Here is a 12,015-nt window from a genome sequence, read left to right on the forward strand (position 1 = left end):
ATTTTTTTCACACCATTTAATGCTCCTCATATTTTTGACCGCTTTTCTTGCTCCTCATATATTTCAGACCGTTTCATGCTCCTCATATTTTTCAGACCATTTCATGCTTTTCATATTTTTCACACCATTTCATGTTCCTCATATTTTTCATACAGATTCATGCTCCTCTTGTTTTTCACACCTTTACCTGCTACTCATATTTTGACACCTTTTCATGCTCTTCATATTTTTGACACCTTTTCAGCTCCTCGTATTTTTCACACCTTTTCATGCTCTTCATATTTTTCACACCGTTTCATCCTCCTCTACTTTTTCATTCAGTTTCATGCTCCTCATATTTTTCACACCTTTACATGCTTCTCATATTTTCGATAGCTTTTAATGCTCTTCATATTTTGACACCTTTTCGTGCTCCCCATATTTTTGACACTTTTTCATGCTCTACATATTTTTCAGACCTTTTCATGCTCGTCGTATTTTTCAGACGTCTTCAGGTTCCTCGTATTTTTCAGAACTTTTCATGCTCCTCGTATTTTTCACAACGTTACATGCTCTTCGTATTTGTCACACATTTTCACGCTCTTCGTATTTTTCACACCTTTTCATGCTCTTCGTGTTTTTCACACCTTTTCAGGCTCTTCGTATTTTTCACACCTTTTCATGCTCTTCATATTTTTGGCGCGTTTTCATGCTTTTCATATTTTTCAGACCTTTTCATGCTCTTGATATTTTTCACAGCTTTCCATGCTCTTCGTGTTGTTCACTCCATTTCATGATCTCGTGTTTTTCAAAATGTTTCATGCTCCTCATATTTTTCACAGCTTTTGATGCTCTTCATATTTTTCACACCGTTTCATCCTCCTCTAATTTTTCATAGAGTTTCATGCTCCTCATATTTTTCACACCTTTACATGCTTCTCATATTTTCGACACCTTTTAATGCTCCTCATATTTTTGACACCTTAACATGCTCTTTATATTTTTCAGACCTTTTCATGCTTTTGATAATTTTCACACCTTTTCCTGCTCTTCGTATTTTTCACACTTTTTCATGCTCCTTATATTTTTCAGACCTTTTCATGCTCCTCGAATATTTCACACCTTTTCATGCTCCTCGTATTTTTCAGACCTTTAAATGCTCCTCTTCATTTTCAGATCTTTTCATGCTCGTTATTTTTTCACACCATTTCATGGTCCTCGTATTTTTCACACCATTTCATGCTCCTCATATTTTTCATACCCTTTCATGCTCTTCATTTTTTTCACACATTTTCATGCTCCTCGTATATTTCACACCTTTTCAAGCTCCTCGTATTTTTCACAACATTACATGCTCTTCATATTTTTCAGACCTTTTCATGATCCTCATATTTTTCATACAGATTCATGCTCCTCATTTGTTTCACACCTTTACATGCTCCTCATATTTTTGACACATTTTCATGCTCTTCATGTTTTTCACACCTTTTCATGCTCCACATATTTTTGACACATTTTCATGCTCTTCATATTTTTCACACCTTTTGATGCTCCTCATACTTTTGACAGCTTTTCATGCTCTTCTTATTTTTCAGACCTTTTCATGCTCCTCGTATTTTTCACAATTTTTCATGCTCTTTGTGTTTTTCACACCTTTTCAGGCTCTTCGTATTTTTCACACCTTTTCATGATCTTCGTATTTTTCACACCTTTTCATGCTCTTCTTATTTTTCATACCTTTTCATGTTCTTGATATTTGTCTCAGCTTTTCAGGCTCTTCGTTTATTTCACACCGTTTCATGCTCCTCATATTTTTGGCAGCTTTTCATGCTCCTCATATTTTTCAGACCGTTTCATGCTCCTCATATATTTCAGACCGTTTCATGCTCCTGATATTTTTCACACCTTTTCATGCTCATCATATTTTTCAGACCTTTTCATGCTCCTCGTATATTTCAGACCTTTTCATGCTCCTCGTATTTTTCGGACCTTTTCATGCTCCTTGTATTTTTTCAGACCTCTTTATGCTCGTCGTATGTTTCACACCTTTTCATGCTCCTCGTATTTTTCAGACCTTTTCATGCTCCTCATATTTTTCACAACTTTTCAGGCTCCTCATATTTTTCTCACTGTTTCCTGCTCCTCATATTTTTGACAGTTTTTCATGCTCCTCATATTTTTCAGACCGTTTCATGCTCCTCATATTTTTCAGACCTTTTCATGCTCCTCATATTTTTCACACCTTTTCATGCTGTTTGTATTTTTCACACCGTTTCATGCTCCTCATATTTTTCATACTGATTCATGCTCCTGTTATTTTTCACACCTTTACATTCTATTCATATTTTTGACCCCTTTTCATGCTCTTCATATTTTTGACACCTTTTCAAGCTCCTCATATTTGTGACACCTTTCCGTGCCCTTCATATTTTTCAGACCTTTTCATGCTCCTTGTATTTTTAAGACCATTTCTTGCACCTCGTATTTTTCAGACCTTTTCATGCTCCTTGTATTTTTCAGACCTCTTCATGCTCGTCGTATGTTTCACACCTTTTCATGTACCTCGTATTTTTCAGACCTTTTCACGCTCCTCGTATTTTTCAGACCTTTTCATGCTCCTCCTATTTTTCAGACCTTTCCATGCTCCTCGTATATTTCAGACCTTTTCATGCTCCTCCTATTTTTCAGACCTTTCCATGCTCCTCGTATTTTTCAGACCTTTCCATGCTCCTCCTATTTTTCAGGCCTTTTCATGCTCCTTCTATTTTTCAGAGCTTTTCATGCTTCTCCTATATTTGAGACCTTTTCATGCTCCTCCTATTTTGCAGGCCTTTTCATGCTCCTCGTATTTTTCAGAGCTTTTCATGCTTCTCCTATATTTGAGACCTTTTCATGCTCCTTCTATTTTTCAGACATTTTCAAGCTGCTCCTACTTTTCAGGCCTTTTCATGCTCCTCCTGTTTTTCAGGCCTTTTCATGCTCCTCATATTTTTCACACCTTCTCATGCTCCTCATATTTTTCACACCTTTTCATGCTCTTCATATTTTTCATACCGTTTCATGCTCCTCATATTTTTCATACATTTTCATGCTCCTCATATTTTTCACACCTTTACATGCTCCTCATATTTTTGAGACCTTTATGCTCTTAATATTTTTGACACCTTTTGATGCTCCTCATATTTTTGACACCTTTTCATGTTCTTCTTATTTTTCAGACCTTTTCATGCTCCTCATATTTTTAAGACCATTTCATGCTCCTCGTATTTTTCAGACCTTTTCATGCTCCTTGTATTTTTCAGACCTCTTCATGCTCGTCGTATGTTTCACACCTTTTCATGCTCCTCGTATTTTTCAGACCTTTTCATGCTCCTCGAATTTTTCACAATTTTTCATGCTCTTCGTATTTGTCACACCTTTTCAAGCTCTTCGTTTTTTTCACACCTTTTGATGCTCTTCTGGTTTTTCACACCTTATCACGCTCTTCATATTTTTCACACCATTTCACGCCCTTCGTACTGTTCACACCTTTTCATGCTCTTCATATTTTTCAGACCTTTCATGCTCTTTATATTTTTCTCAGCTTCTCCTGCTCTTCTTGTTTCTCACAGCGTTTCATGCTCTCGTATTTTTCAAAACTTTTCATGCTCCTCATATTTTTCACACCTTTTCATGCTCTTCATATTTTTCACACCTTTTCATGCTCCTCGTATTTTTCACAATTTTTCATGCTCCTCGTATTTTTCAGACCTTTTCATGATCCTCGTATTTTTGAGAGTTTTTCATGCTCTTCATATTTTTCACACCATTTCATGCTCCGCATATTTTTCATACAGATTCATGCTCCTCATGTTTATCACACCTTTACATGCTTCTCATATTTTTGACACCTTTTCATACTCTTCATATTTTTCAGACCTTTTCATGCTCCTTGTATTTTTCAGACATTTTCATGCTCTTCATATTTTTCACACCGTTTCATGCTCCTCATATTCTTTAGACAGTTTCATGCTCCTCGTATTTTTCAGACCTTTTCATGATCCTCGTATTTTTGAGACCTTTTCATGCTCCTCGTATTTTTGAGACCTTTTCCTGCCCCTCGTTTTTTTCAGACCTTTTCATGCTGCTCGTATTTTTCAGACATTTTCATGCTCCTCGTATTTTTGAGACCTTTTCATGCTCCTCGTATTTTTGAGACTTTTTCATGCTCTTCATATTTTTCACACCGTTTCATGCTCCTCATATTTTTCATACTGTTTCATACTCCTCATATTTTCACACCTTTATATGCTCCTCATATTTTTCTGAACTTTTCATGCTCTTCCTGTTTTTCACACTTTTTCTTGCTCTTCATATTTTCCACACATTTTCATGCTCTGCATATTTTTCATACCTTTTCATGCTCTTCATTTTTTTCACACCATTTAATGCTCCTCATATTTTTGACCGCCTTTCATGCACCTCATATATTTCAGACCGTTTCATGCTCTTCATATTTTTCAGACCATTTCATGCTTTTCATATTTTTCACAACTTTTCATGTTCCTCATATTTTTCATACAGATTCATGCTCCTCTTATTTTTCACACCTTTTCCTGCTACTCATATTTTGACACCTTTTCATGCTCTTCATATTTTTGACACCTTTTCAGCTCCTCGTATTTTTCACACCTTTTCATGCTCTTCATATTTTTCACACCGTTTCATCCTCCTCTTCTTTTTCATTCAGTTTCATGCTCCTCATATTTTTCACACCTTTACATGCTTCTCATATTTTCGACAGCTTTTAATGCTCTTCATATTTTGACACCTTTTCATGCTCCCCATATTTTTGACACTTTTTCATGCTCTACATATTTTTCAGACCTTTTCATGCTCGTCGTATTTTTCAGACGTCTTCAGGTTCCTCGTATTTTTCAGAACTTTTCATGCTCCTCGTATTTTTCACAACGTTACATGCTCTTCGTATTTGTCACACATTTTCACGCTCTTCGTATTTTTCACACCTTTTCATGCTCTTCGTGTTTTTCACACCTTTTCAGGCTCTTCGTATTTTTCACACCTTTTCATGCTCTTCATATTTTTGGCACGTTTTCATGCTTTTCATATTTTTCAGACCTTTTCATGCTCTTGATATTTTTCACAGCTTTCCATGCTCTTCGTGTTGTTCACTCCATTTCATGATCTCGTGTTTTTCAAAAAGTTTCATGCTCCTCATATTTTTCACACCTTTTGATGCTCTTCATATTTTTCACACCGTTTCATCCTCCTCTAATTTTTCATAGAGTTTCATGCTCCTCATATTTTTCACACCTTTACATGCTTCTCATATTTTCGACACCTTTTAATGCTCCTCATATTTTTGACACCTTAACATGCTCTTTATATTTTTCAGACCTTTTCATGCTTTTGCTAATTTTCACACCTTTTCCTGCTCTTCGTATTTTTCACACTTTTTCATGCTCCTTATATTTTTCAGACCTTTTCATGCTCCTCGAATATTTCACACCTTTTCATGCTCCTCGTATTTTTCAGACCTTTAAATGCTCCTCTTAATTTTCAGATCTTTTCATGCTCGTTATTTTTTCACACCATTTCATGGTCCTCGTATTTTTCACACCATTTCATGCTCCTCATATTTTTCATACCCTTTCATGCTCTTCATTTTTTTCACACATTTTCATGCTCCTCGTATATTTCACACCTTTTCATGCTCCTCGTATTTTTCACAACATTACATGCTCTTCATATTTTTCAGACCTTTTCATGATCCTCATATTTTTCATACAGATTCATGCTCCTCATTTGTTTCACACCTTTACATGCTCCTCATATTTTTGACACATTTTCATGCTCTTCATGTTTTTCACACCTTTTCATGCTCCACATATTTTTGACACATTTTCATGCTCTTCATATTTTTCACACCTTTTGATGCTCCTCATACTTTTGACAGCTTTTCATGCTCTTCTTATTTTTCAGACCTTTTCATGCTCCTCGTATTTTTCACAATTTTTCATGCTCTTTGTGTTTTTCACACCTTTTCATGCTCTTCGTATTTTTCACACCTTTTCATGATCTTCGTATTTTTCACACCTTTTCATGCTCTTCTTATTTTTCAGTCCTTTTCATGTTCTTGATATTTGTCTCAGCTTTTCAGGCTCTTCGTTTATTTCACACCGTTTCATGCTCCTCATATTTTTGGCAGCTTTTCATGCTCCTCATATTTTTCAGACCGTTTCATGCTCCTCATATATTTGAGACCGTTTCATGCTCCTGATATTTTTCACACCTTTTCATGCTCATCATATTTTTCAGACCTTTTCATGCTCCTCGTATATTTCAGACCTTTTCATGCTCCTCGTATTTTTCGGACCTTTTCATGCTCCTTGTATTTTTTCAGACCTCTTCATGCTCGTCGTATGTTTCACACCTTTTCATGCTCCTCGTATTTTTCAGACCTTTTCATGCTCCTCGTATTTTTCACAACTTTTCAGGCTCCTCATATTTTTCTCACTGTTTCCTGCTCCTCATATTTTTGACAGTTTTTCATGCTCCTCATATTTTTCAGACCATTTCATGCTCCTCATATTTTTCAGACCGTTTCATGCTCCTCATATTTTTCACACCTTTTCATGCTGTTTGTATTTTTCACACCGTTTCATGCTCCTCATATTTTTCATACTGATTCATGCTCCTGTTATTTTTCACACCTTTACATTCTATTCATATTTTTGACCCCTTTTCATGCTCTTCATATTTTTGACACCTTTTCAAGCTCCTCATATTTGTGACACCTTTCCGTGCCCTTCATATTTTTCAGACCTTTTCATGCTCCTTGTATTTTTAAGACCATTTCTTGCACCTCGTATTTTTCAGACCTTTTCATGCTCCTTGTATTTTTCAGACCTCTTCATGCTCGTCGTATGTTTCACACCTTTTCATGTACCTCGTATTTTTCAGACCTTTTCACGCTCCTCGTATTTTTCAGACCTTTTCATGCTCCTCGTATTTTTCAGACCTTTCCATGCTCCTCGTATATTTCAGACCTTTTCATGCTCCTCCTATTTTTCAGACCTTTCCATGCTCCTCGTATTTTTCAGACCTTTTCATGCTCCTCCTATTTTGCAGGCCTTTTCATGCTCCTCGTATTTTTCAGAGCTTTTCATGCTTCTCCTATATTTGAGACCTTTTCATGCTCCTTCTATTCTTGCAGGCCTTTTCAATGCTCCTCGTAATTTTTCAAGAGCTTTTCATGCCTTCTCCTATATTTGAGACTTTTCATGCTCCTTCACTTTTTTTTCAGAACATTTTCAAGCTCCTCCTATTTTCAGGCCTTTTCATGCTCCTCCTGTTTTTCAGGCCTTTTCATGCTCCTCATATTTTTCACACCTTCTCATGCTCCTCATATTTTTCACACCTTTTCAATGCTCTTCAATATTTTTCATAAACCGTTTCATGCTTCTCATATTTTTCATACAGTTATCATGCTCCCTCATATTTTTCACACCTTTACAATGCTCCTCATATTTTTGAGACCTTTATGCTCCTTAATATTTTTGACACCCTTTTTGAATGCTCCTCATATTTTTCACACCGTTTCATGCTCCTCATATTTTTGGCAGCTTTTCATGCTCCTCATATTTTTCAGACCGTTTCATGCTCCTCATATATTTGTGACCGTTTCATGCTCCTGATATTTTTCACACCTTTTCATGCTCATCATATTTTTCAGACCTTTTCATGCTCCTCGTATATTTCAGACCTTTTCATGCTCCTCGTATTTTTCGGACCTTTTCATGCTCCTTGTATTTTTTCAGACCTCTTCATGCTCGTCGTATGTTTCACACCTTTTCATGCTCCTCGTATTTTTCAGACCTTTTCATGCTCCTCATATTTTTCACAACTTTTCAGGCTCCTCATATTTTTCTCACTGTTTCCTGCTCCTCATATTTTTGACAGTTTTTCATGCTCCTCATATTTTTCAGACCGTTTCATGCTCCTCATATTTTTCAGACCTTTTCATGCTCCTCATATTTTTCACACCTTTTCATGCTGTTTGTATTTTTCACACCGTTTCATGCTCCTCATATTTTTCATACTGATTCATGCTCCTGTTATTTTTCACACCTTTACATTCTATTCATATTTTTGACCCCTTTTCATGCTCTTCATATTTTTGACACCTTTTCAAGCTCCTCATATTTGTGACACCTTTCCGTGCCCTTCATATTTTTCAGACCTTTTCATGCTCCTTGTATTTTTAAGACCATTTCTTGCACCTCGTATTTTTCAGACCTTTTCATGCTCCTTGTATTTTTCAGACCTCTTCATGCTCGTCGTATGTTTCACACCTTTTCATGTACCTCGTATTTTTCAGACCTTTTCACGCTCCTCGTATTTTTCAGACCTTTTCATGCTCCTCGTATTTTTCAGACCTTTCCATGCTCCTCGTATATTTCAGACCTTTTCATGCTCCTCCTATTTTTCAGACCTTTCCATGCTCCTCGTATTTTTCAGACCTTTCCATGCTCCTCCTATTTTGCAGGCCTTTTCATGCTCCTTCTATTTTTCAGAGCTTTTCATGCTTCTCCTATATTTGAGACCTTTTCATGCTCCTCCTATTTTGCAGGCCTTTTCATGCTCCTCGTATTTTTCAGAGCTTTTCATGCTTCTCCTATATTTGAGACCTTTTCATGCTCCTTCTATTTTTCAGACATTTTCAAGCTCCTCCTACTTTTCAGGCCTTTTCATGCTCCTCCTGTTTTTCAGGCCTTTTCATGCTCCTCATATTTTTCCCACCTTCTCATGCTCCTCATATTTTTCACACCTTTTCATGCTCTTCATATTTTTCATACCGTTTCATGCTCCTCATATTTTTCATACCGTTTCATGCTCCTCATATTTTTCACACCTTTACATGCTCCTCATATTTTTGAGACCTTTATGCTCTTAATATTTTTGACACCTTTTGATGCTCCTCATATTTTTGACACCTTTTCATGTTCTTCTTATTTTTCAGACCTTTTCATGCTTCTCATATTTTTAAGACCATTTCATGCTCCTCGTATTTTTCAGACCTTTTCATGCTCCTTGTATTTTTCAGACCTCTTCATGCTCCTCGTATGTTTCACACCTTTTCATGCTCCTCGTATTTTTCAGACCTTTTCATGCTCCTCGTATTTTTCACAACTTTTCAGGCTCCTCATATTTTTCTCACTGTTTCCTGCTCCTCATATTTTTCACACTTTTTCATGCTCCTCATATTTTTCAGACCGTTTCATGCTCCTCATATTTTTCAGACCGTTTCATGCTCCTCATATTTTTCACACCTTTTCATGCTGTTTGTATTTTTCACACCATTTCATGCTCCTCATATTTTTCATACTGATTCATGCTCCTGTTATTTTTCACACCTTTACATTCTATTCATATTTTTGACCCCTTTTCATGCTCTTCATATTTTTGACACCTTTTCAAGCTCCTCATACTTGTTATACCTTTCCGTGCCCCTCATATTTTTCAGACCTTTTCATGCTCCTCGTAGTTCAGACCTATTCATGCTCCTCGTATTTTTCAGAGTTTTCATGCTCCTCGAATTTTTCACAATTTTTCATGCTCTTCGTATTTGTCACACCTTTTCAAGCTCTTCGTTTCTTTCACACCTTTTGATGCTCTTCTGGTTTTTCACACCTTATCAGGCTCTTCATATTTTTCACACCATTTCACGCCCTTCGTACTGTTCACACCTTTTCATGCTCTTCATATTTTTCAGACCTTTCATGCTCTTGATATTTTTCTCAGCTTTTCCTGCTCTTCTTGTTTCTCACAGCGTTTCATGCTCTCGTATTTTTCAAAACTTTTCATGCTCCTCATATTTTTCACACCTTTTCATGCTCTTCATATTTTTCACACCGTTTCATGCTCCTCATATTTTTCATACAGTTTCATGCTCCTCATATTTTTCACACCTTTACATGCTCCTCGTATTTTTGAGACCTTTTCATGTCAATATTTTTGACACCTTTTGATGCTCCTCATATTTTTGACACCTTTTCATTCTCTTCATATTTTTCAGAACTTTTCATGCTCCTCGTATTTTTAAGACCATTTCATGCTCCTCGTATTTTTCCAGACCTTTTCATGCTCATCTTATTTTTCACACCTTTGCATTCTATTCATATTTTTGACCCCTTTTCATGCTCTTCATATTTTTGACACCTTTTCAAGCTACTTATATTTTTGACACCTTTTCATGCTCCTCCTATTTTTCAGACCTTTTCATGTTTCTCGTATTTTTCACACTTTTTCATGCTCCTCGTATATTTCACACCTTTTTCATGCTCCTCGTATTTTTCACAACTTTTCATGCTCTTCATATTTTTCACAACTTTTTGTGCTCCTCCTAATTTTCACACCTTTTCATGCTCCTCCTATTTATCAGATGTTTCCATGCTCCTCGTATTTTTCAGACCTTTTCATGCTCCTCGTATTTTTCAGACCTTTTCATGCTCCTCGAATTTTTCAGACATTTTCATGCTCCTACTGTTTTTCAGACCGTTTCATGCTCCTCATATATTTGAGACAGTTTCATGCTCCTCATATTTTTCACACGTTTTAATGCTCCTCATATTTTTCACACCTTATCATGCTCTTCATATTTTTCAGACCTTTTCATGCTCCTTGTATTTTTCACACCTTTTCATGCTCCTCGTATTTTTTAGACCTTTTCATGCTCCTCCTATTTTTCAGAGCTTTCCATGCTCCTCGTATTTTTCAGACCTTTTCATGCTCCTCCTATTTTTCAGGCCTTTTCATGCTCCTCGTAATTTTCAGAGCTTTTCATGCTCCTCCTATTTTGCAGGCCGTTTCATGCTCCTCCTATTTTTCAGACATTTTCATGCTCCTCGTATTTTTCAGACCATTTCATGCTCCTCATATATTTGAGACCGTTTCATGCTCCTCATATTTTTCACTCCTTTTAATGCTCCTCATATTTTTCACACCTTTTCATGCTCTTCATATTTTTCACACCTTTACATGCTCCTCGTATTTTTCAGAACTTTTCATGCTCCTCGTATGTTTGAAACCTTTTCATGCTCTTCATATTTTTCACACCTTTTCATGCTCATCATATTTTTCAAACCTTTACTTGCCCTTGATGCTTTTCATATTTTTCAGACCTTTTCTTGCTCTTAAAATTTTTCACAGCTTTCCATGCTCTTTGAGTTTTCACTCCATTTCATGATCTCGTGTTTTTCAGAGTGTTTCATGCTCCTCATATTATTGACACCTTTTCATGCTCTTCATATTTTTCACACCTTTTCATCCTCCTCTAATTTTTCATACAGTTTCATTCTCCTCATATTTTTCACACCTTTACATGCTTCTCATATTTTCGACACCTTTTAATGCTCCTCATATTTTTGACACCTTATCATGCTCTTCATATTTTTCAGACCTTTTCATGCTTTTGATATTTTTCACACCTTTTCCTGCTCTTCGTATTTTTCACACTTTTTCATGCTCCTTATATTTTTGACACCTTTTCATGCTCTTCATATTTTTCAGACCTTTTCATGCTCCTCGAATATTTCACACCTTTTCATGCTCCTCGTATTTTTCAGACCTTTAAATGCTCCTCTTAATTTTCAGATCTTTTCATGCTCCTCATTTTTTCACCCCATTTCATGGTCCTCGTATTTTTCACACCGTTTCATGCTACTCATATTTTTCAAACCCTTTCATGCTCTTCATTTTTTTCACACATTTTCATGCTCCTCGTATATTTCACACGTTTTCATGCTCCTTGTATTTTTCAGACGTTTTCATACTCCTCATAATTTTCACAACTTTTCATGCTCTTCATATTTTTCACACAGTTTCATGCTCCTCATATTTTTCATACAGATTCATGCTCCTCAAATTTTTCACAGCTTTACATGCTCCTCATATATTTGACACCTTTTCATGCTCTTCATGTTTTTCACACCTTTTCATTCTCCTCATATTTTTGACACCTTTTCATGCTCTACA

The sequence above is a fragment of the Cervus canadensis genome, chromosome 14 (genome assembly GCF_019320065.1).
Source record: "Cervus canadensis isolate Bull #8, Minnesota chromosome 14, ASM1932006v1, whole genome shotgun sequence".
Classification (NCBI taxonomy): domain Eukaryota; kingdom Metazoa; phylum Chordata; class Mammalia; order Artiodactyla; family Cervidae; genus Cervus; species Cervus canadensis.